Source organism: Pleurodeles waltl, chromosome 7 (genome assembly GCF_031143425.1).
Source record: "Pleurodeles waltl isolate 20211129_DDA chromosome 7, aPleWal1.hap1.20221129, whole genome shotgun sequence".
In the NCBI taxonomy this organism is placed as follows: Eukaryota; Metazoa; Chordata; class Amphibia; order Caudata; family Salamandridae; genus Pleurodeles; species Pleurodeles waltl.
In genome coordinates this window covers 1,423,697,391-1,423,719,992 of record NC_090446.1, presented here as the reverse complement: position 1 = coordinate 1,423,719,992, position 22,602 = coordinate 1,423,697,391, and positions in this window count along the sequence as shown.

Below are 22,602 nucleotides of genomic sequence, written 5' to 3'. Positions count from 1 at the left end.
AGACCTGGACCCAGCCGTGTGTTGGGAGCAGGGCTGTCCCGTGGCCACTCCACTCCAGCAACAACCTCCACCTCCACCGGCACGCAGACCAGCAGTGACCCTCCGATTGACTCTGCAGCCTTCCAGGCATTGTCTAGGAAACTGGACAGGTTAATTCGAAAGGTGGACAACCTGACGGAGGACATGGCAGAGGTTAAGAAGAAGGTGCGCTCCATCCGGCGCACACTTCGGAGGGCAAATCTTTAGTCATTTTGCCCTCCTGAACTTTTACCCCTCCCCTCTCCCCTCTTTCCTCTTTTCATACTGTTAGTTGGGTTTGGGGGGTTAGTTATAGGATAAGTATAGGTAATTAGCTTAGTTAGTGTTAGGTAAGAGGGTGGGGGGTCCTTATTCTTTCTATCTAATATTTTTGTGTTGGTGGGTGGGTGGGGGGCAATGTTGGGATTCCTGTTTAATAAAAAAACAAACAAAAAAAAAATATATAAAAAAAAAAATACAAAAAAATATATGTTTGTTTAGGATAGTATAGTATGTGTGTAGGTTAGTAAGTGTTGTCCTGCATGTGTCTTGTCTCTTAATGGTGGGTGGGGGGTTGATGCTTAGATCGTTTCGTTACATGTGTAGAGTAAGTTTAGCTTAGGTTAGTTAGGGACAGTTGTGGGTTAGTAGTAGTCAGGTTAGATTAGTGTAGGTTTACCTTTCCCTTAGTTGCCTCTTTTATTACTACTTTTAAATAAAAAATTTGTTAACCCTTTACCTGATGCGTTAGGTGCTACCTTTTCATGGCCTTGACATCAGTGTAGCAGAAATTTTAAGTATGACATTTGTGTTCCATGCTCCCTATCCCCAGGCTTATGAGGTTTAACATGCCAGCTACCCGTGTGCTAACTTGGTAAGTATCCACCATGTTGGAGAGCCACCATTGGTAGTGTGCATTGATCATCAAGGTTTGGGGTTGGTATGTATCCTACTTCACAAAGAGTGCTTCCAGACTTGTTATTGTAGGTAAATAGATAGGTCGGACAGCATTGTGAAGTTCTGGGAGAGCTTTATAGATGATGATTTGTTCACACTCTTGTCTTGTTGCTATCATTGCTGACCTACATCATGTGTGTACTGATTCAGCATGAATTTCCTTCATGGAAGTATACGCCGTAAGGGTGATTGATGCAGTGTAATTTGTTTATCATTCCTTTCATTCTACTGCATAATTTCAAATTTTAGTATTGCATGGTGCCTACATTTCTCAGCCACCATTAGTTGTGTAGAGTAGCTATAGATGGTGCATCATTCTGTCCAACACAGCATGATTGTGTGTGCTTAGTCCCTTCATCAGTTATTTTCCTCAGTATAGTAAAGCTATGATGCAATCCTGGCCACTGCACAGATGATTCAGTATACATGAAATCAGGACAGTAGCATAGAGAATCGACATGGTTTCCACACAGCCACTTTGGAGTTATCTACTGCACAGTTGAATTTTGAAATGACACAGAGACACAATAGGTGTGCAAGTGATATTTATTTATAGGTGGTGTTGTGCAAAATGTCCATTCACCATGTTTGCTGACTCCTTTCTGGTGCATTATTACATGGTGATCCTACAGAAGGGGCGTGGATGATGCTCCTGACATGCTGGGGTGATGTCACAGACAGTGCAGAGGAACATGAAATGCCAAATGGTAGGAGAGAAACATTCACTGGCAAGGTGGACAAGTCATACAGTGGATTGCCGAACAGTCATTGAGGTTAGTTGTAGTGAGACTGGCATGTGTCAAAACGTAGGACCTTGGTCAGAGTAGGGCATGGTGCAGGGACTAGGGCTTCCGGGTACTCTTGCGTGTGAATGTTATCTGTTCCATGTCTTCTTCTTCTGATGTGTGTGTTGCCTGGTGTGTCCTTGTTGTTGTTGGTTGTGAAGGGGCAACACACACCTCAGTGTTAGAAGACATGGAGGCAGACATCCCGGGGGCTGATCCCTGTTGAGTAAGGAAGGGCAGTACTGTAGCAAGGAGGGCCTGCTGGTTTTTCAGAATGGCAGCCACATCCCGATGGTAGGCAGCCAGATCGGCCCTGAGGGGTTCTATGTTGCATTCGTGCACACGTTGAGTGGCTTGCAGTTTGAGTTGTTGTGTCAACTGGATGACAGCTGTGCCAATTTCCTTCAGTGTTTTTGAAATGTCCTCCAAGAGCAAATTTCTAGCTTGCATTGCAGCTGCCTGATCAGCAGTTGACAACATGCACGAACGCACCCCCTCAAGGCTGGCTGCCATATTTTGCATCCCCACCCGCACCTCCTTGGCCAGCTCCCGCTGGACCCCAACGACAGTTCTTTCGAAGCTGGTGCCAGTGTCGTCAGAGTCCTCAGCTGTGTTGGAGCTGGCAGGTCTTACAATTGGGGTGGCGGGTGGTTCTCCTGTGGTGGCTGCTTCTTCTGTGCTCCTCCTTGTGACTGAAGGTGGGGTTTGGAGGCTTTCAAGGACCATGTCAATGGTCTCTTGTGGGAGGTTGATGGTCTCGTCATCCATGTCATCAGGGAACTCATGGACAGGCAGATCAGCAGGAGATCCGTGTTCCTCTGCAATGAAACAGGGTACAATTAGTGTGTCTGTATTGTGACAATTTTGCAGTAAGATACAAGCCTTTGGATGCCTTAACATTGTACTCTGTGTTTGTCTAGGTATCTGCTGTCCGTCATAGGGCATTGTTGTAGGCCTATGGCCCACCTGTGTGTCACATGTTTGATATGGATCTTTCAGACATGTCTGCCAGGTCGCCTCTAGCTGTTGCTTTATAATTATTTAGGAATAGGCGTTTTTTTCTCCTACTCCTCACTCGGTGTTTCACTATTGTTATGGAGGGACATTTTGTAGGGTGGGCTCTCATTATCCAACATGTGATTCTTGGCTTTCTAGGCAGCAGGATAGCTAATGGTGTGGGGGACTAAGTTTGACCCACTTGTAAATAACTCTGTCACCCAGATATTCAATTTAGCTAAGACTAACTAGCAGTGCCTCTGGTCTCCCACATCAAAGGAATGTTTAGACATCCGAGCGCATGACATCTTTGGAACTTCTCAGGGAAGTGGTGGTCACTCAGGTCCTACACATTTCTATCTTTTCCGGTATGTTCCCATACACAAATGACAAAGACAGTATTAGTTTGATATGAAGTTTCATTGTACAACTGACTTGTAGGAATTTAGGTGTGAGCCCCAATTACACAAACAATACACACTGTTAGAATTGAAATAGTCCGCAGGAGAGTAATACATTAGTACACAGCTTTCATGGTGCCTAACTGTTTCTACTCTCCCTCTGCATGTTCTATGTATAGCACAGCTTGTTAAGTTTGGAGGTTGCCTGTCAGAATCACAGGGGAGACATCATCCCTCATATCAGAGGAATGGGCTAGGATCTGGTTGTGCATCAGCAGCAAGGCAGGCAGCATCTAGTTGTTATTTTCTGTTTGGAAACTCCCCCATGCGTGTCTTGGGACAAGGAAGTGAATGTAAAAGACATATGTCATGGTGATGACAAAGTTTCCCTACGCAGGAATGCCAAACCTTAACCCCTACCACATCTATCAGCAACGTACCAGACGGTATCCTTGACTGGGGCACAGAGTGAATATGTTCTGGCAAACTCCAGTGCAGAAGTAGGCAAAACAGTGTGATTTGACTAATTGACAACACCTTAGGACTGACTATTTGCTACATTAACTGATAGGAAGGGCAATGAGAATCATTTAGTGCAAATTGCTCTGAGGCACTTAGATGTGAGCAAATGAGTATAAGTACAATCAGGGTAAGATGCACAAAGGCCTCCAGCCTGAGGCTAATGCGCAAAGTATACGTTTCACTTGCCACACTACACTTTGACTGACTGTGGGTGTTGTGACTGCCCTGGCAGCACACTTGCCTCTCAGGCCCTTCCCCATACACTTTTTATTCACATTGCATGATCTGTACATGTAACGTGGCATTACCTATGCATGTCAATGTTAGGATGCGGTATGGATGTAAACATTCTTGATGTTTTGAGATGATGTTGGGTGATGTGTATTGAATTGGATTGGCCTGTTTATCGTATGAATGTCCTATTTGTTTGTCTGACTTTGCAGGTGTGTTTCAGTGACCAGTTGCCTGTGTCCCCTCCTCAATGTTGTTGTCTGAGCAGTATGACATTAGTGATGTAGCCTTTTTAGCCAGGCACGTGAGGGACCCTGACGTATGCAGCATGTGTGTATCGTTAGTGCTGTGTGGCTCCTATTGCTGTTTACTTAGGCTTATGTATGTGTCAGTTATGGACATTCGGCATTTGAGTGTACTGGTACCTTTGTCTTATTTCTAGGAGTAATTGCAGATGTCACTCTCACCCCCTAATTTAGGTATGTATGTTCCAGGGTGGGGTTCCTGCCATTTGGTACTATAGCTGCACAGAGATGAGAGGTGTTATTGTCAACTGTGGTTGCAGTTAAGTTACAGTTGTTGTATTTGCTACTGCATCACAGGTAGGGACCTAGTTGATGGGTAATAGATTTTGCAAGACAAGTGCCTGGATGTGTATTTGAGGTAGTGTCCTTCCCACCTGTCACTGCTTTCCCTTGGCTCTCTTGTTGTAATTACAGGATGTCCCCGTGGGACTGTTGTTGTTGCTGTATTTTGTCGTGCCCCAGCTTCGGTCAGTACTGGGCATGCCCCCCTGCCGTGCCCCTTTCCCCATGCCACTTCATATATGTGCTGACTTACATGCATTGTGTAGTAGGTATCCCCCCCCTGCTTACAGTCCCCATTATTGTATTATGATTCCCCATGCGACTTACCCTGCATGTGCGTAGTGTCGTGGTAGTCTGCGCTGTCCAGTCCTTGAATCCCTGTGACGATCTCCTCCGGGATGACGGCTGCGACCATCTCCTCCATGTGGTCCAGGGCCTCCTGTTGTGCTGGACTCCCCCCTCCAGTCTGCATTGCTGCCTTCCTGTTCCTGGCCATTTTCTCTTTGGTCCTACGTTTGCAGTCATGCCAGCGTTTCTTACACTCGGTGACTGTCCGGCGTTCTTCAGCCACACTGTTAATCTTGTCCACAATTTGTTTCCAGATGGCCTCTCTCCTACTGAGTGGCAATTTGGAGGTGATGAAAAGTTGGTGCTGGTGTTCCGTCACCTCTTTCACCAGGATTTCCTGCTCCTCTGCACTGAAGCGACACTTTCTTTTTTTTTTTTAAATGTCCTGGTTCCTGTATGCTTCCTCCTGGCTGGTTCCTGGTCTGCTCTCATCCTCCTGGGGTCTGTTGGGGCAGCTAGGATCCATTTTGGGTCTCCTCTCCTGAAAGGGCAGTTTTCGCGCAAAAATGTGACGAAATTGCGTGAAAAAAAACGGCGTTTTCGCGATTGCGCTGTCGTAAATCGACCCACAGTGATGTGCGTCGCATTTACGTTGGTTTCCTTTACGACAGACCGACGCTGTCTGCGTCACAAAATAATGACTCCCACCTGTTGGTTGCGCCGCCGTACGTCAAAGTATAAATTTGACGCCCGCATGGCGCATCCAAATGGCGTTAGACGGCGCAAATTTTTTTGACGCAAAATTGCGTTAGCGCAATTTTGCGTCAAAAAGTATAAATATGGCCCAAAGTGCTTGCCTGTGAACACACATTGGCTGTGCAAAATGGTGTTTGACTCTGTCCAGCAAAGGAGGAATGGAGAGCAAAGAAAAAAATACCATATGTCACTCACACACAAAGAGGAACACACATGTACATACACAAAAACACATATACAAACACACAGACACACACACATATACACACACAACCCCCCCACACACAACTTGGCTCAAACAACAGTGGTCACCCACATGGCAAGCAAAGCAAGAAGCATAGAAAATAAAGAGAACTTGGCTTCCCTACCAAGACTGCATCCCCTTGTTGTCCACCCATCAACAAAAACTTGCAGGGTGGCATTGAAATTATTGTGCAAATATATTCATAAAAAGTGACTTAGCCCATCAGTTAGCCTTTGAAAGACCACTAGTAAAGCAGCAATAATAATATAAAAAAAATACACAGAGATAAAAAAGGTTATAACAGCATAGCAAAATGGAAGCAAGGACAAAATTCTATAATAAGCTTTAAAAATGCTGCAAACACAAACAGAATAAATCAACAACAATCCAGCCAAAATCCTTCTGAAAACAATTAACCAACCACCTCACACAAATACCCACACGCATATTGGTATGCAAGCATGTGAAAAACAGAGGAAAATGTCTAACCACATCTCCAGCGACACTTCACTCCTTTCTGACCCCAGCCACCAACAGGCACATGAATATGGAAAATATCTAAATTTGCCATCATTCAAGGCTACCCACTAGCCCCTAAAATAATAACACTGTTTCTAGCACAGAAGCAGTAAAACGTGAAATGTAAATTAAAATCACATTCAGGGCTATTGCAAACTATGCACACAAAATGCAATAAACACAATAATATGATGATAAATCTGGGCAAAATTCACAGCAACATAAGGAAAATGAGAAATTGGTATTAAACTCAGGCCTGTAGCAGACAAAAATGTCCACTTTCTCTTAATGATTCAAAGGTGTGCCAGCACCTTGACTAATGTAAAGTCCAGGAGATCAACAACAAGAAAACAAAGTTAAAAGAAGACCCAAAAGGGAACAGAATTAGTGGTGCCTACCAACACAAACACTTTAGAGCAAACTGTTCTGAGCTTCCTTGATTTTCCAAAAGAAGTAGAGATCGCATCTTCCAAGTGTGGATGATGCAACAGAGAATGCAGACAAAATTACAGTGATGCTTTCACTCCAATGTCCCAATACAAAATCAGTAAGGGCTGGCAAAGGCACAGGACGTTGATACTGTATGTACAGTAGCCTCACTCTCTATGGCACTTCCTCTGTAAATAAAAAAAATAATAGAAATAAAAATGATTCATTTTGCATTCACCATTGGAAACAAACTTAAAGCAAAATGACTTTTCAAGTTATTTTCTCAGTGCCCACACTGCAATAAATACTGCACATGTTCGGTTCCGTTCCTGTGGTCACTCAATAGAATGTTTCACTAAATGGACATCTTCTTACAAAGTAGCATAATGGCATATTTTATGTGTTAATTTTCATAAAGCAAAAATCCTGGGACTAAGCCAAATGATTCCATTGTAATGAAAATTAATTACATGCTTAGTATTAATTAGCTGCCCCTTACCCAAGCCATGCCATCTCTCTCTCACTGCTGGCTGGGACACTGCATGGACTCGCACTGGAGCAGGTGTCAGCTTTTCATTTTTTTACGTGGTCTAAAATTAGCAACATAATAAATATACAACAGAGAGCTCCTATGTGGGTCCATACTCTATCCCATCCTGCAAGCAGGAAAGGGGAGAGATGTGTTTTGGCTGTGGGCATGCCTCTTGGATACATAGGACAGCACGCGGCCAATTGGTCCTCCTCAAAGCAACCTGAGAGCACCAGAAGATCTTTTTAGGGTTGTTGTAATCTCTCTTTGGGCTTTTAGCCACGCCCATGTCATGCCTGTGACTTTCATTGGTTTGTGGGCTTGACTTTTAGAATCCGCTTGCTTTCATTAGTAAAAGGCATGTATACGTCGTGCCTTTTCCGGTGTTTAGCCCTCCTCGAATGCAGTGGGCAACTACTGAAAACATACAAGGCTCCATGTTTTCAGCATGCTTTCTGGACTACTTTATCTTTTTGTTTTCTACCCAGCGGAATCGCCCCGGGTTTTACATAGTGCGATCGTTTTTTTCGTTGTCAATTTCAGCACCATCGTGCTGCGTTTTGCATAGGGCGATCACGCTTGTTTTTTTAATTTAATTTGTGTGGCAAGAAAAGTACGGTTAGGAGTTTACAACATAAATAACTCTAACTCGAGCAAATGCGAGACCCATTGCATTGCAAAAGCTTGTTTTGCCCTGCAGGCCTTTTGCATGGATAGATAAGAGGTGGAGGTAGGTGACAAAGCTGTAGATGCTTGGCAGCTCCAGGAGAATGTGAGAATCATTGGCTGCAGCAACCTTTCTATAAGGGATAGGTTACAGCTTTTGCAGAACTTCTCAGCTGCCTGGAGAGGAGGGCAAGCATGTTAAGAGAGCATGGCTTGGCATTATCCAGTAAGCCAGGAGATTCACATCTATATTATTTCATAACATGTGTAAGTTAGCATGTTATAAGAAATGCATTCAATGAAAGTGATCCCTATGCTCTGGGGTGTACATCATTGCATACAAATTTGCTACTCCCTGAACAAAAAGAAGAACCTAGCCAGCCAGAGCCAGATAGAGGCTCACTCAAGCACACCAATTTATGGAAGGGGTGGACCCAAAGCCCCTTTCTATATAGGTGTGTTTGTTGTGTGTGTTATGTATTTTGTTACGGCACAATGTCTTGCCTAACAGTTAACACTGCCTTTATAAAAAAGACCTAAGAAGGTGAAAAATCAATGATAGGGTGGTGTGCTCAAAACTGAGAGTATGAAGATTGTGGCTAGCAATGTCTGCCACTGGTGCGAACATGGGAGAAACTTGTGTTTTGTAAGCAGGAGGATGTTTGCGGCCAGAACAGGAGGGGCATCAGGATTAATATTAATATCCTGCACAAGAATGACACTAAATGAGATGATGAAAAATTATTTCACAAGCTCAATAACATAATAAAGTGAGTAAGGTTGATGAGCTGTCTCAATAAACAAATGTGGTTATTACACAAGATCTGCACATGAGTAACAAGAACGCTGAAGCAATTCTATTTGTAAGTTGCTGGTAATCCTTTAATTTTTACAAATACTACACACTGGAACCTTTTGATCTTTTTTGATTCAAGGCACTCAAGATGCAAGCGCAATTCTCTTGACACCCCAATTTTAAATGCTTTATCGGCACCTTCTTTGTGGCGGGAGGAAGGGGAAACAAAATGTTGTTCTTCACTAAGGCCCTTTGTGTTTTTATTTTTAATGAACTAAAAGGCCAGCAAGATCCTTTAGTTCCAAAGGGGTCCAGCCATATTGCTTTTCTTGGTTGGGGTGAGGGCGTCGGCCCAGTCTCTTTTCTTGGCCACCCTCCAATCTCATGTGCCGGCAAACTCTACTTAATCAAGACAGGCCACGGACGTGCAGTGGACGCGCGTAGCAGCGTGCCGAAGGCATGTCTAAGGCAAGCTCTTCTGAACCCTCCCGTGCCTGAATGGGCCCAGGGGCCAGAAATGCTACAAGTTTCAACATAAGTTCTACCCGGATACAATATACAGGGGAACAACTTAGGAGTTATATGCATACATGTAATATCAGGGAGAAGGAGACCCCTTTCCCTCCAACTGAAGGAGGGAGCCGCACGTATAGCACCCGGGAACTCGAAGATTGCTCCAGGATAGACTACCCAGAAAAATCCACAAGACCCCCCCCCCATGCCTGACCGTCTCAGAAAGGTGGATAAATCCATTCACAATATACTGAGATGTGGGTTGATTAATGCCATATCCCTAATAAAACATAGGCTGGAGATAAGGGATGTTATAGAGGAATCTAATTTTGACTGCCTATTCTTGACAGAGACATAGAGCTGACTCTGACCCGGACTTTGTCACAGCAATGCCTACAGGTTATGGTGTAGAAAGAATAAACAGGCAAGACGGGAGAGGAGGCGGGGTAGCGATCATCTTCAAACAGAATTAGGGCTGTAGCATAACCTCTTTAACAATCCCACCTGATACCTTTGAAGGTGGATATTTTAAGATCAAACAAGAAAACCTGTTCAGAATTGTAGGGCTATCTATACCGCTTGCCTGGACCGAAGAAGAATTTCTTCTCAAATTGGGCCCAAATCATCGAACCTCTCACTTCTGTGAACCATAGTATAGCTCTTGGAGACTTCAATTTGCAATTAGAAAATAGAGAAAATGGTGAGACCCTCACCCACCTTGATTCCATGACCTGTTTTGGTTGAAACTAAGGGGCTGCTGATAGTAAGTATACTGGGTGCCATAAACTAGATGGTATTTTCTCTACACATGAGTTCACCAGTATAGGAAAGTGAAGGCAACTAGAGTGGTTGGATCACTGCCTGATTACCTTTGAGGTGAAATACAAAAGAGGGAAGGAACTTAAGCAGACCACTACCACTTCCAGTAGAAATTGGAACCGCATACGAAAAGAGGATCTTACCCTAGCCCTAGAGGAGAAGCCAAGAAAAATTAAAGAACAGCACAGGTCAGAGCATGTCAACCTTGGGACAAAGAGGCAATCAACTCAGAAATACCTTTGAGGGAGATCAAACCCAAAATTGGGAATAAAAGTTCGCCCCCGGTACACTGAAGAGATAAAAACACTACAGTGATCGTGCAGAAAACAGGAAAGGAAATGGAAACTCGATCCAAGTCTGGTCGAAAGAACAAAACTTAGAGAACTGTGGGGCACTTATAAAAGTGCCATAAAACTTGCCAAAACATGCTACTCCTCTCAGAAAATTAGAAATGCAGGCAACGCTCCCAACAAACTGTTTAAAGTAATCAAGACATTAGCCGCCCCCATCCCCTTTCAGGAGCTAGAACATTTGCAAAAATTAGGTGACAGTGCAGGTACCGTTTTCAAAGATAAAGTCCTGAAAATATTTTCAGAATTCTTACCCCCCCCAACTTGTTCCATGAGCGCATGATCTGGAACTTAATAATACACCAGGGAGTGGAACGACTCTGTCGAAATTCTCACCCCTAACTACTGTGAAAATGAATTCTTATCTGTCCAAAATTCACTCGGGTTCCATCAACAACCCCTGTCCCCCCCATAATACTGCAAATGATTAGCAAATGTATAGCAACACCTCTAGAAAAGATCGATATAGAAATATTAGAATCAATAAAGGTTCCCAACACTTGGAAAGAGACTGTCATTATGCCTATTAAAATAAAAAGCCTGGGAGAGACCCAGGAGACCTTAATAATCTGTGCCCTATTGCTCTCCTTCCACTGCTGGCTAAAATATTAGAGAAGCATATAAATGAGGAACTTGCTACCTTTCTGCTGGCACATGATTAACTGGACATCTCCCAACATGGATTCCGTAAACACATATTACTGAGTCAGCACTATTGGTCACAAACAGGATGACCAGAAAGGATGTGCCATTCTGCTTCTATTAGATCTGTCAGCTGCTTTTGATAACATATCGCCCCAAATTCAGATCTACCTCCTCATCAAGGCAGGTCTGAGGGGCTCAGCTTTGAGCTTGTTGGGAACCTTTCTCCATGAGAGAATTTTGGCATTGAAGTGTGAGGATTTCTGCTCACCCCCTTACAAACTTCCTTGTGGGGTCTGTCAGGGATTGTCTTTGAGTCCAGCCGTTTTTAATCTTTACATCGCCCCCCGGCCATTTTGATTTATTCCTTTGACTATCAGGTGTCCTCATATGCTGACGATACCGAAACCATTGTTACCGTGCAAGACAGCGTAGACATTACAGCATTCAGATTTCAATCTTGTATGGGAGAAGTCAATAAATGGATGAACCAGAACTGGTTAAAAATGAATGGGCACAAAACCGAAGTGATGGTCTATGGTGCAAACCCTACCATTTGGAACCAGAAATGGTGGCCCGGGACCTGTGGAACCTTACCCATTCCAATAACAGCTGTCAGGAATCTTGGAGTCATTTGAGACCCAGGACTAACCTTTGTTGCCCAGGTAAATAAAGTCACAAACACATATATTTGGCTACTCAAAACTTTTAAGAAAATCTTGCCTTATACACCACATGAACTTAGATTCATGGTAGTCCTGGCCCTTATTGTGTTTTGGCTAGACTATTGCAATGCCCTTTAGCTGAACATAAATCAACTTGCCCTAAACAAGCTACAACTTGTTCAAAATTCAGCAGCCAGACTAGTACTCAGGAGACCGAGGTCTGCTTCCATTGAGGAGGGCCTTAGGAGTTTGCCCTAGCTTCCAATTAGGAACGCATTACCTTCAAGACATTGTGCTTGGCACACTAAGCTCTACACTCTCAAGGGTCCAAATAATTACAAACTGAAATTAGCTGGCACACACCTAATCACTCATTAAGATCATCAAACCTCAGATTAGTGAAGATTCCTAGAACTCACAAAGTAAAATGGTGACATAGGGCAGTCTCAACAGCAGCCACTAAGCCATGGAATTCTCTTCCAAATGAGATCAGAGCTATTCCCTCTCTACTGCCATTTCATAAGCATCTCAAGACATGGCTTTTTTCCCTCCAGATGTAGCTCTATTGGCTCTATTATCCGCATAGCACTTCAATACCTCCAGTCTTAATGAGCTTTACAATAATCATAAATACTAAAATACTAATGAGTAACGCACGAGAATATTATGATAACTGTATTTTGACAATAATTCTAAATGTAAGTAAATTATATCAGAGTATTACTTTATTCCTCTTTGGAAGCACATATTAGATAAGTCAGGTTATTTGCTAATTATGAATATTTTTAGGCATTTTGTCTAGGCCCTAGTGTAACAAGCCTAATTAAAAGTTGTAGACTTAACCCTCCAACATTTTGGCTCTAAATCTTCTGAGCTTATTTTAAAAGGGGACTAATTTTACATTCACATGTAGGATGTTAAGGGTTGTGAGCTATGACTAGTCCTCGAGGTTCCATGTGGGTTTATCTTCTTAAGTGGAAGCAACTTTCTCTCTGCCACTTCATTTACCTGCTATTTCCTAGATCAGTCAAGGTTTCCAACATGGTTATGGGAACCGAACCAAGAGTTTGTCATAAAGCTGTCCCATGTCCTCAGATGAGCCAAGAGGTCCCAAAGCCAATTCTCCCTCTAGATAGTTGCTCCAACTGGAAGAGCTCTGGTGCTTCTCAGGTTGCTACTAGGGCAGATTAAATGATCCACCTGCCTCAGAATTCCAGTGGTATGGTTGGAAAATGTCACTGATCCCTAATCTGGTAAGGGCCCACATTCAGCATAGCACTCACAAAGAAAGGACTGTGGATGGTGAGCGGAGAAATTACAGCATGTTCTAAGTGGCTCCTGTTGGCATTTTTTCACGGGTCTGCAGTTCATGAATTACACTTTTTACTTTTCCAGGTTTTAGGTACTAGCCTTCTGATCATCTTTGCTTCTGGACACACAATCACGAATTTGATCCTTCTCCTGAACTGGAATACAAGTTATGACACCACCTCCTGCGATCACGTGGCAGTCACTTGCTGCTCATGCCCTTTTAAGGTTCTTGCACCCTGCAGTCTCTGCTCAGCTTCCAGGACAAAAACTACAGCATCCAAGGCTCCATCAGTAGGAAAACATCAATAACTATTTTGGTAAGGGTGAACTCCTGGGTATGTCAGGCTATGCAGTATGAGTTGCGATTTTGAAGACCATTTTCTAACTTTGCTCAAATGTAAAAAGGGCATTTTGCAAACCAGGGAGAAACACACTACCTGTTGAAATGGCATGCATTTTGCAGCACAACACTTTGCTGTACAACGGATGTACTGTCACTCACACAACTGGCATTCACAGAAGGTCCCAAAACCTCCCACTCCATGAATATTAATGAGACAGGAACTATTTTATGACCCCTGCAAATGTCTGGAAATGCAGGGAAAGATGCATGAGAACTCCTTCCCAAGAAACGTAGGATGATCTAAAAGCTGCGCATTACACTCAGATATCTTTTTTTGTTATCTGATTTATGGAGCAGACCCTATAAAGACCCCTCTGGGTGAAATAAAGAAGCTCTTGTCACAGATTCCTTTACATCCATTAAATCAATATGTGTTAGAGCAATTTGTAGCACCCATTCCTACAGTAGAGGTTGCAGGAGCAATTGTAGCCTGCTGAGACATGCAGAGAACATGACTTTCAAGTCAAGTAGTATAAAGCCGTCATTATAATATTGATTCTATGATTGACAATGTATAATCTTCCCGTACTAGCTGACATGGTTAATTGCTTGGTTCTATTACAATGCCACAATGCTGCCATTCTCATTTTCATCATTTTGGGGGTCATTATTACTTCAGCGGACGGTTTACACAGTCCTCCGAAGTCCCAAAAGGCAGGTTGCCACCAGTGCGGCAGCCTCCCTGAGGGCCCTATTATGAGTTAGCTGCTGGGTCAGCAGGCAGAAACAGAGTTTATGCCCCCTGGCCCAGCGGAAAATGGCCCACAGCATTGTTCCAGGCTCGTACTCAAGCCGGCAGCAATGCTGGAATGCTTAGGGTGCACCCGTCGCGATGTTCAGAACATCACAAGAGGGGTGGCTAGGGGGACCCCTGCACTGTCCATGCCAAGTGCATGGGCAGTGCAGGGGCCCCTCTGGGGCTCCCTGCACCCCGTCTCCACCAGCAGTTTCATGGCAGACAGGGAGTCGTATTCCCCAGGGATTTGGACCTACAGCACCACCAGTCAGTCCTGTGGCAGTAGAGCGGCGGTGCTGCCAGTCCTACCGCGGCCTACCACCATAGTGGTAATGTGTCTTTTGGACCACCACAATCTCTTGGTGGCCTTAGGACCGCTAGGGTCGTAATCTGGCCCTTTGTTTACTGTATTCATCAAGCGTCTTGTCATTTCAATTCACAACACAGAAAAAATATCAGCCTTTATAAGGAATGTTAAGGCTTCAAGCAGATGATGTAGATCTCTTTTCAGAGCCAGGGCTACTGGTTAATCATTAGTTATTTCGAATAATACAGCTGTGCATTAATTATGGAGAGCATGAAGACAATCACAGCACAACAGAGATCATGCTTGTCAACATGACTACTTCAGTGATTTCTCAGCATTTGGGATAATAGTAAGACATGCATCCAAAACGATATTTGGGGTACTCTTTTCTCAAAAATATTTTTTCAATCTGAAACTGATTGTTAAAACTGTATTTCGATGAATTACTGATGTGACCATCATCTACTTTGAAATCTAACCTTTGTGTGCATATTGTTGTTTTATTGATTTAGAATATTTTTTTGGAGTGTTGAACAGTATTGATGTTTGGTAGGTTAAATCTTTAGTTTGTAACTTAGTTTTGCGCAGCATATTTGTGACATTCATTTTGGGATTGTAGTAAATTCTTGAAACGCATTCAGTTTGCAGTTTGATTTAGAGTCAAGCTGTATTTGGTGTTTAGAATTGTTTATAGTTTTATATTATAGATTTGTGATTGAATGATTCTGACTACTACACTCTTCACAAAGACCAAATATTTAGTTGACCTCTCTTGGTGAGAATAGTGATGGTGTTTTACGAGAGCATTTGTGGTTTCTGAATCCGAGGTAGGAAGAAGACTGCTGCAGGGGTGCCAGGAAGGGGAAAGGGTAAGGATACTTTGACCCTCTTGCACTTGTGGGGGGGGGTTCAAGAGGGACTTTACCTGAGACTGTTTTTTTGTTACACTGGTATTGCGGTACTACCATGAGACCCAGTAGTACCATGAAAGTTTTACCCAAGGAAGCTTAATGATGTACTCTGGTAACATGAGAGTACACTGGTATCCGTAACAACTTAAAAAACAATGCATACATAAAAAATGCTGAAGGCAGTGTACAGTGGGAGTTAGCTGAATAGGAAAAACCACAGAACAATACGATAGGAATAGTAGTAAGATCTTCAATTACAACATGGCTGGGGGGGGGTAAGATATAGTTAGTCCAGTAAACTATAACTTGTGAATGTAAAGGACAATTTCACTACCACACTTAATAATAACAGCAGTATAATCTTCATTGTTTTTTGGTGAATTTTTAATAAAAAAAAATGTAACATAAGTCTGGGGTGATCACCAAATAGGGGCAGATAAAAAGGAGGATTCCGATACCCATTTCTCCTTTTCCATACAAATGTTAGGACAAGTTTTAGAAAAAATGGGTGAAAAGAATTACACTATGGCCCTCATTATGACATTGATAGTAAGTCCTGCTTACTGCCATGCTGAATGCCACCAACATATCGCCGGCGCTGCAGATTACCACAACCTATATTATGGCACACACATAGCTATCCTCCACTATACAGCCACACACACAAGTCCGACAGCCCAAGGTCAGTGATAAACTGGCGGTAGCAAAACCCACACCGTTACACCAACAGAACTACGCCCACAGCATTATGATCCACGAATAACCGCAGCAGACATTCAACTGCGGTAAACCATTGGCGGCACATACCGCCGCGCTCAAAATACACACATACATACAAAACAACACCACATTGGGCAATTCAAACTACACACCTGACACACATACACAAACCACACCCACACACTCACACCACTATAAAACACCCACCCACAATACCCACAACCCTTTACGAATACAAACAATTGCCAACTGAGAGAGATAGACCAAGACACCTCACAGAACCAGAGCCACATAACAGCTCACCCATACACCATCCATGCACCTTACAGCACACACCGCAACACATCACCCCACACCCCCTCACATACACCACTCACACTACACCCATGGCACCACAAAGACACCCCAAGTTCTCTGAGGAGGAGCTAACGGTCATGTTGGAGAAAATCATCAGGGTGGAGCGACAGCTATTCGGATCACAGGTGCAGCAGACATCCATTGAAAGGAAGATAGAGCTATGGCGGAGAATCGTGGACAGGGTAAACACTGTGGGACAGCCAGAACAAGGGTTGACATCAGGAAGAGGTGGAACGACCTCCAGAGGAAGATATGTTCCGTAGTTGCAAGACACCAGATAGCTGTACAGAAGACTTGTGGTGGATCCCCACCTCTTCCCCCACAAGTAACAACATGGGAGGAGCAAGTCTTGGCAATACTGCATCCTGAGGGCCTGGCTGGAGTAGCAGGAGGACTGGACTCTGGTAAGTCAAATCTCTATTACTATCACCCTCCTACCTGCATGCCATCACATACCTCCACCCTCACTCTCACCCTCAATCCCATCACTCTACCACCTCCTACACACCCCACCATCACAACCCACCCCTCCCAAAACCAAGACCTGCATGCAACACCAATGCATGAACACCCTTCACAGATCTGCATGGACAACTATCACTAAAGTGTGCACACTAGAGACCATCACATAGCCCAGCAAACCACTACACACACAAGGCAAAGCTGCCAGGGCAATAACAACCATACTGGGCAACACACCCATGCACAAGATGTCACACGCAGAAACTATAACACTGCTATTACATCCTCACACGTCCTCCATCCCCACAGGTCACCAGAGATGAGGTGTCAGCAACATCCAGGCCCCCAGGAGAGGCCCACAGTGATGACAGCAGCTCTGGATGCCTGGATCTGAATGATCAACCTGGCCCATCAGGGACCTCTGGGCAGTCGGTTACCAGGCACAGTCCCATACCACCACAGAGCATCCCTCATCAGGTAATACCAGCACAGCACCCACCCAGCGGGCCCACACCTCTGTCCCCAGGACACGTCAATCAGCAGTGTGTCCACCACTAAAGGGAACCCAGGGTACACCACAAACACAGGACGATCAGGTCCCTGGGGTCAGTGGCAGTGGAAACACGGTTCAGGGGACAGAGGCACAGGACAACAGGGATCTGGGAGGACTGCTGTGTGACAGTGTAGGAGGCTGGACTGGCTTGTAGTGAGTACCAAGGGGTACTTACACCTTGCACCAGGCCCAGGTATCCCTTATTAGTGTATAGGGGTGTCTAGCAGCTTAGGCTGATAGAAAATGGTAGCTTAGCAGAGCAGCTTATGCTGAACTAGGAGACGAGTGAAGCTCCTACAGTACCATTAGTGTCACTTGCACAATATCATAAGAAAACACAATAGACAGATATACTAAAAATAAAGGTACTTTATTTTTATGACAATATGCCAAAGTATCTCAGTGAGTACCCTCAGTATGAGGATAGCAAATATACACAAGATATATGTACACAATACCAAAAATATGCAGAATAGCAATAGAAAACAGTGCAAACAATGTATAGTTACAATAGGATGCAATGGGAGCACATAGGGATAGGGGCAACACAAACCATATACTCCAAAAGTGGAATGCGAACCACGAATGGACCCCAAACCTATGTGACCTTGTAGAGGGTCGCTGGGACTGTAAGAAAACAGTGAGGGTTAGAAAAATAGCCCACCCCAAGACCCTGAAAAGTGAGTGCAAAGTGCACTAAAGTTCCCCAAAGAGCACAGAAGTCGTGATAGGGGAATACTGCAGGAAAGACCAACACCAGCAATGCAACAACGATGGATTTCCAGACTAGAGTACCTGTGGAACAAGGGGACCAAGTCCAAAAGTCACGATCAAGTCGAGAGTGGGCAGATGCCCAAGAAATGCCAGCTGTGGGTACAAAGAAGCTGCTACTAGGCAGTAGAAGCTGAGGATTCTGCAGGAACGACAAGGGTTAGAAACTTTCCCTTTGGAGGATGGATGTCCCACGTCGTGAAGAGTTGTACAGAAGTGTTTTCCCACCAAAAGACCGCAAAAAAACCTTGCTACCTGCAAGCTTGTGGTTTAGGGTTTTTGGATGCTGCTGTGGCCCAGGAGGGACCAGGATGTCGCCAATTGGGTGAGGGGACAGAGGGGGCATCCAGCAAGACAAGGAGCCCTCTCAGAAGCAGGCTGCATCCGCAGAAATGCTGGAACAGGCACTACAAAGTGAAGTGAAATGGTGCTCACCCGAAGTTGCACAAGAGAGTTCCACGCTGCCGGAGGACAACTCAGGAGGTCGTGCAATGCAGGTTAGAGTGGCGTGGACCCAGGCTTGGCTGTGCACAAAGGAAATCCTGGAACAGTGCACAGGAGCCAGAGTAGCTGCAAAAGACGCTGGTTCCCAGCAATGCAGTCTGGCGTGGGGAGGCAAGGACTTACCTCCACCAAACTTGGGCTGAAGAGTCACTGGACTGTGGGAGTCACTTGGACAGAGTTGCTGAGTTCAAGGGACCTCGCTCGTCGTGCTGAGAGGAGACCCAGAGGACCGGTAATGCAGTTCTTTGGTGCCTGCGGTTGCAGGGGGAAGATTCCGTCGACCCACGGGAAATTTCTTCGGAGCTTGTAGTGCAGAGAGGAGGCAGACTACCCCCACAGCATGCACCACCAGGAAAACAGTTGAGAAGGCGTCAGGATCAGCGCTACAGTGTCGCAGTAGTCGTCTTTGCTACTTTGTTGCAGTTTTGCAGGCTTCCAGCGCGGTCAGCAGTCGATTCCTTGGCAGAAGGTGAAGAGAGAGATGCAGAGGAACTCTGATGAGCTCTTGCATTCGTTATCTAAGGAATTCCCCAAAGCAGAGACTCTAAATAGCCAGAAAAGAGGGTTTGGCTACTTAGGAGAGAGGATAGGCTAACAACACCTGAAGGAGCCTATCAGAAGGAGTTTCTGATGTCACCTGCTGGCCCTGGCCACTCAGAGCAGTCCAGTGTGCCAGCAGCACCTCTGTTTCAAAGATGGCAGAGGTCTGGAGCACACTGGAGGAGTTCTGGGCACCTCCCAGGGGAGGTGCAGGTCAGGGGAGTGGTCACTCCCCTTTCCTTTGTCCAGTTTCACGCCAGAGCAGGGCTGAGGGGTCCCTGAACCGGTGTAGACTGGCTTATGCAGAAATGGGCACCATCTGTGCCCATGAAAGCATTTCCAGAGGCTGGGAGAGGCTACTCCTCCCCTGCCTTAACACCTTTTTCCAAAGGGAGAGGGTGTAACACCCTCTCTCTGAGGAAGTCCTTTGTTCTGCCTTCCTGGGCCAAGCCTGGCTGGACCCCAGGAGGGCAGAAACCTGTCTGAGGGGTTGGCAGCAGCAGCAGCTGCAGTGAAACCCCTGAAAAGGCAGTTTGGCAGTACCCGGGTCTGTGCTAGAGACCCGTGGGATCATGGGATTGTGCCAACAATGCCAGGATGGCATAGAGGGGGCAATTCCATGATCATAGACATGTTACATGGCCATATTCGGAGTTACCATTGTGAAGCTACACATAGGTAGTGACCTATGTGTAGTGCACGCGTGTAATGGTGTCCCCGCACTCACAAAGTCCGGGGAATTCGCCCTGAACAATGTGGGGGCACCTTGGCTAGTGCCAGGGTGCCCACACACTAAGTAACTTAGCACCCAAACTTTACCAGGTAAAGGTTAGACATATAGGTGACTTATAAGTTACTTAAGTGCAGTGGTAAATGGCTGTGAAATAACGTGGATGTTATTTCACTCAGGCTGCAGTGGCAGGTCTGTGTAAGAATTGTCAGAGCTCCCTATGGGTGGCAAAAGAAATGCTGCAGCCCATAGGGATCTCCTGGAACCCCAATACCCTGGGTACCTCAGTACCATATACTAGGGAATTATAAGGGTGTTCCAGTATGCCAATGTGAATTGGTGAAATTGGTCACTAGCCTGTTAGTGACAATTTGGAAAGAAATGAGAGAGCATAACCACTGAGGTTCTGGATAGCAGAGCCTCAGTGAGACAGTTAGTCATAACACAGGTAACACATTCAGGGCACACTTATGAGCACTGGGGCCCTGTCAGGCAGGGTCCCAGTGACACATACAACTAAAACAACATGTATACAGTGAAAAATGGGGGTAACATGCCAGGCAAGATGGTACTTTCCTACAGACAGGGTGAGGAAAAGCCCAGGGAAGTGACTCTCCACGAGGCACTCATCAACATCCTGAGAGCATACCACCATTCCCAGGAGACGATGGGCCAGATACTGGCCAAGTTGCAGGAGACCCAGCAGCTGTAGGAGGGACAATACCTGGGGATCAGGGAGGACCTGAGAGACATCCACACCACCCTGGTCACCATTGCAGGGGTGCTGGCAGACATGGCCAACACCATGAGGGAGGCAGTGGCACACCTGCGGGCCCCTGACACTAGCCACACCGATGAACAGCCCTTTACCTCCGCTGCCACTAGTGGTCAGGAGGCCCTGCCACAGGAACAAAAAGCCACCAGCACCCCCCCTGCAGAAGGAGAACCACCCCACAAATGGTCCCTGCGATCCAGGCAGAAGCCAGATAACATTGCCAAGTCCCCCACCAGGAAATAAGACTCTCCTGAATGTCACCCTTGTGTCCTCATTTGTCACCCTGTCCACCTTGAACTGTCATTGCTCCACTTCCTTTGCCCCCTTGGACAATGCACCTGTGAAACAAATAGACTGGACTCTACCCTGGTCTTTCTTCCATCAGCAACCCAGCCCATTGCACATCCCCCTCCACTTATTGTCACCTAAATAAACACCCTTGGTAAAACTACAAGTATGGAGTCTGTCAATTGATTGAAGTATGTATTCATGTAACAAGCTGTAAACATTGCAATTCGACTGTACAGTAATGTATACATAGATATGACCTGTAGTTGGCTGCAGTCAACACACCAGGAGCCAGAGTGGGGCACAGATATCTGCAAATAGAGATGCCAAAGGGTGAAGTAAGTGGCCATAGTAGTGTGAAAAATAGCCTGCCATGTACAATGTCCAACACAAAACTGTCAATGGAAGGTGAAGTTACAGTGTCCTACCTGTGAGTCACTGGAAGTCCTGTCGAATGATTGCTGTTCTGTTGTCCTCATCCTCTGCCTCCTCTTTATCACTGTCCACACTCCCATCTCCAGCTTCATCCTTCTGCAGAAAAGGCACCTGACATTTCAAGGCAAGGTTATGCAACATACAGCATGCCACAATGACCTGGCAGACCTTCTTGGGTGTGTAGCACAGGGAACCACCTGTTAGATGGAGGGGTAACAAGAGTCACCTGCAAATATTGATGGATACCTGTTAGCCACACACTAACCCTTAGGGCCCACACCATACCCATACACAAACATATACTGGGTGGGAACTATGGGCTCACCTATTAGCCACACCCTGTGCCTCTGTAGCTGGGCCACATTTGGGATGCTGCTACTCCTCAGGAGAAAGGCATCACGCACAGACCCAGGATTCTTTGCATTGACATGGGAGATGTACTGGTCCGCCAGGCACACTATCTGCACATTCATAGAGTTAAAGCTCTTTCGATTTCTCTGGGGGGGACACAAATGCAATCTGTGTACCATCAATAGCCCCAATAATGTTGGGGATATGTCCCATTGCATAGAAGTCAGCTTTCACCATGGCCAAATCCTCCACCTGGGGAAAAACAATGTAGCTGCGAATGTGTTTTATCAGGGCAGACAACACTCTGGTCAGCAGTATTGAGAACATTGGCTGTGACATTCCTGCTGCCAAGCCCACTGTCACTTGGAAAAAAACAGTTGCCAAAAAATGGAGCACAGATAGGACTTGCACAATATGGCAGATATCAGGTCTGGCTCCAATTGGGCACACAGCTCTGTGACTGTGGCACGGTCAAGTCTGTAAGTGAGGATAATATGCCTGTCTTCCATTGTTGCCAAGTCCACCAGGGGTCTGTAGACGGGGGGATGTCTCCATTTCCTATTCATCTGCAGCGGCTGTAATCTAGGGGGCAAAACGGGGAGCGGCTGGTCAGTATTCAAAATTTCCAATCTGTACATTGCATTGCATGTTGTGACTGAAACAGTATGTAGTTGGATAGCCCCAAATGGTGCCTATGTGTACTGTGACGCAGTGAGGTGCCATGGCCTGCCCCCC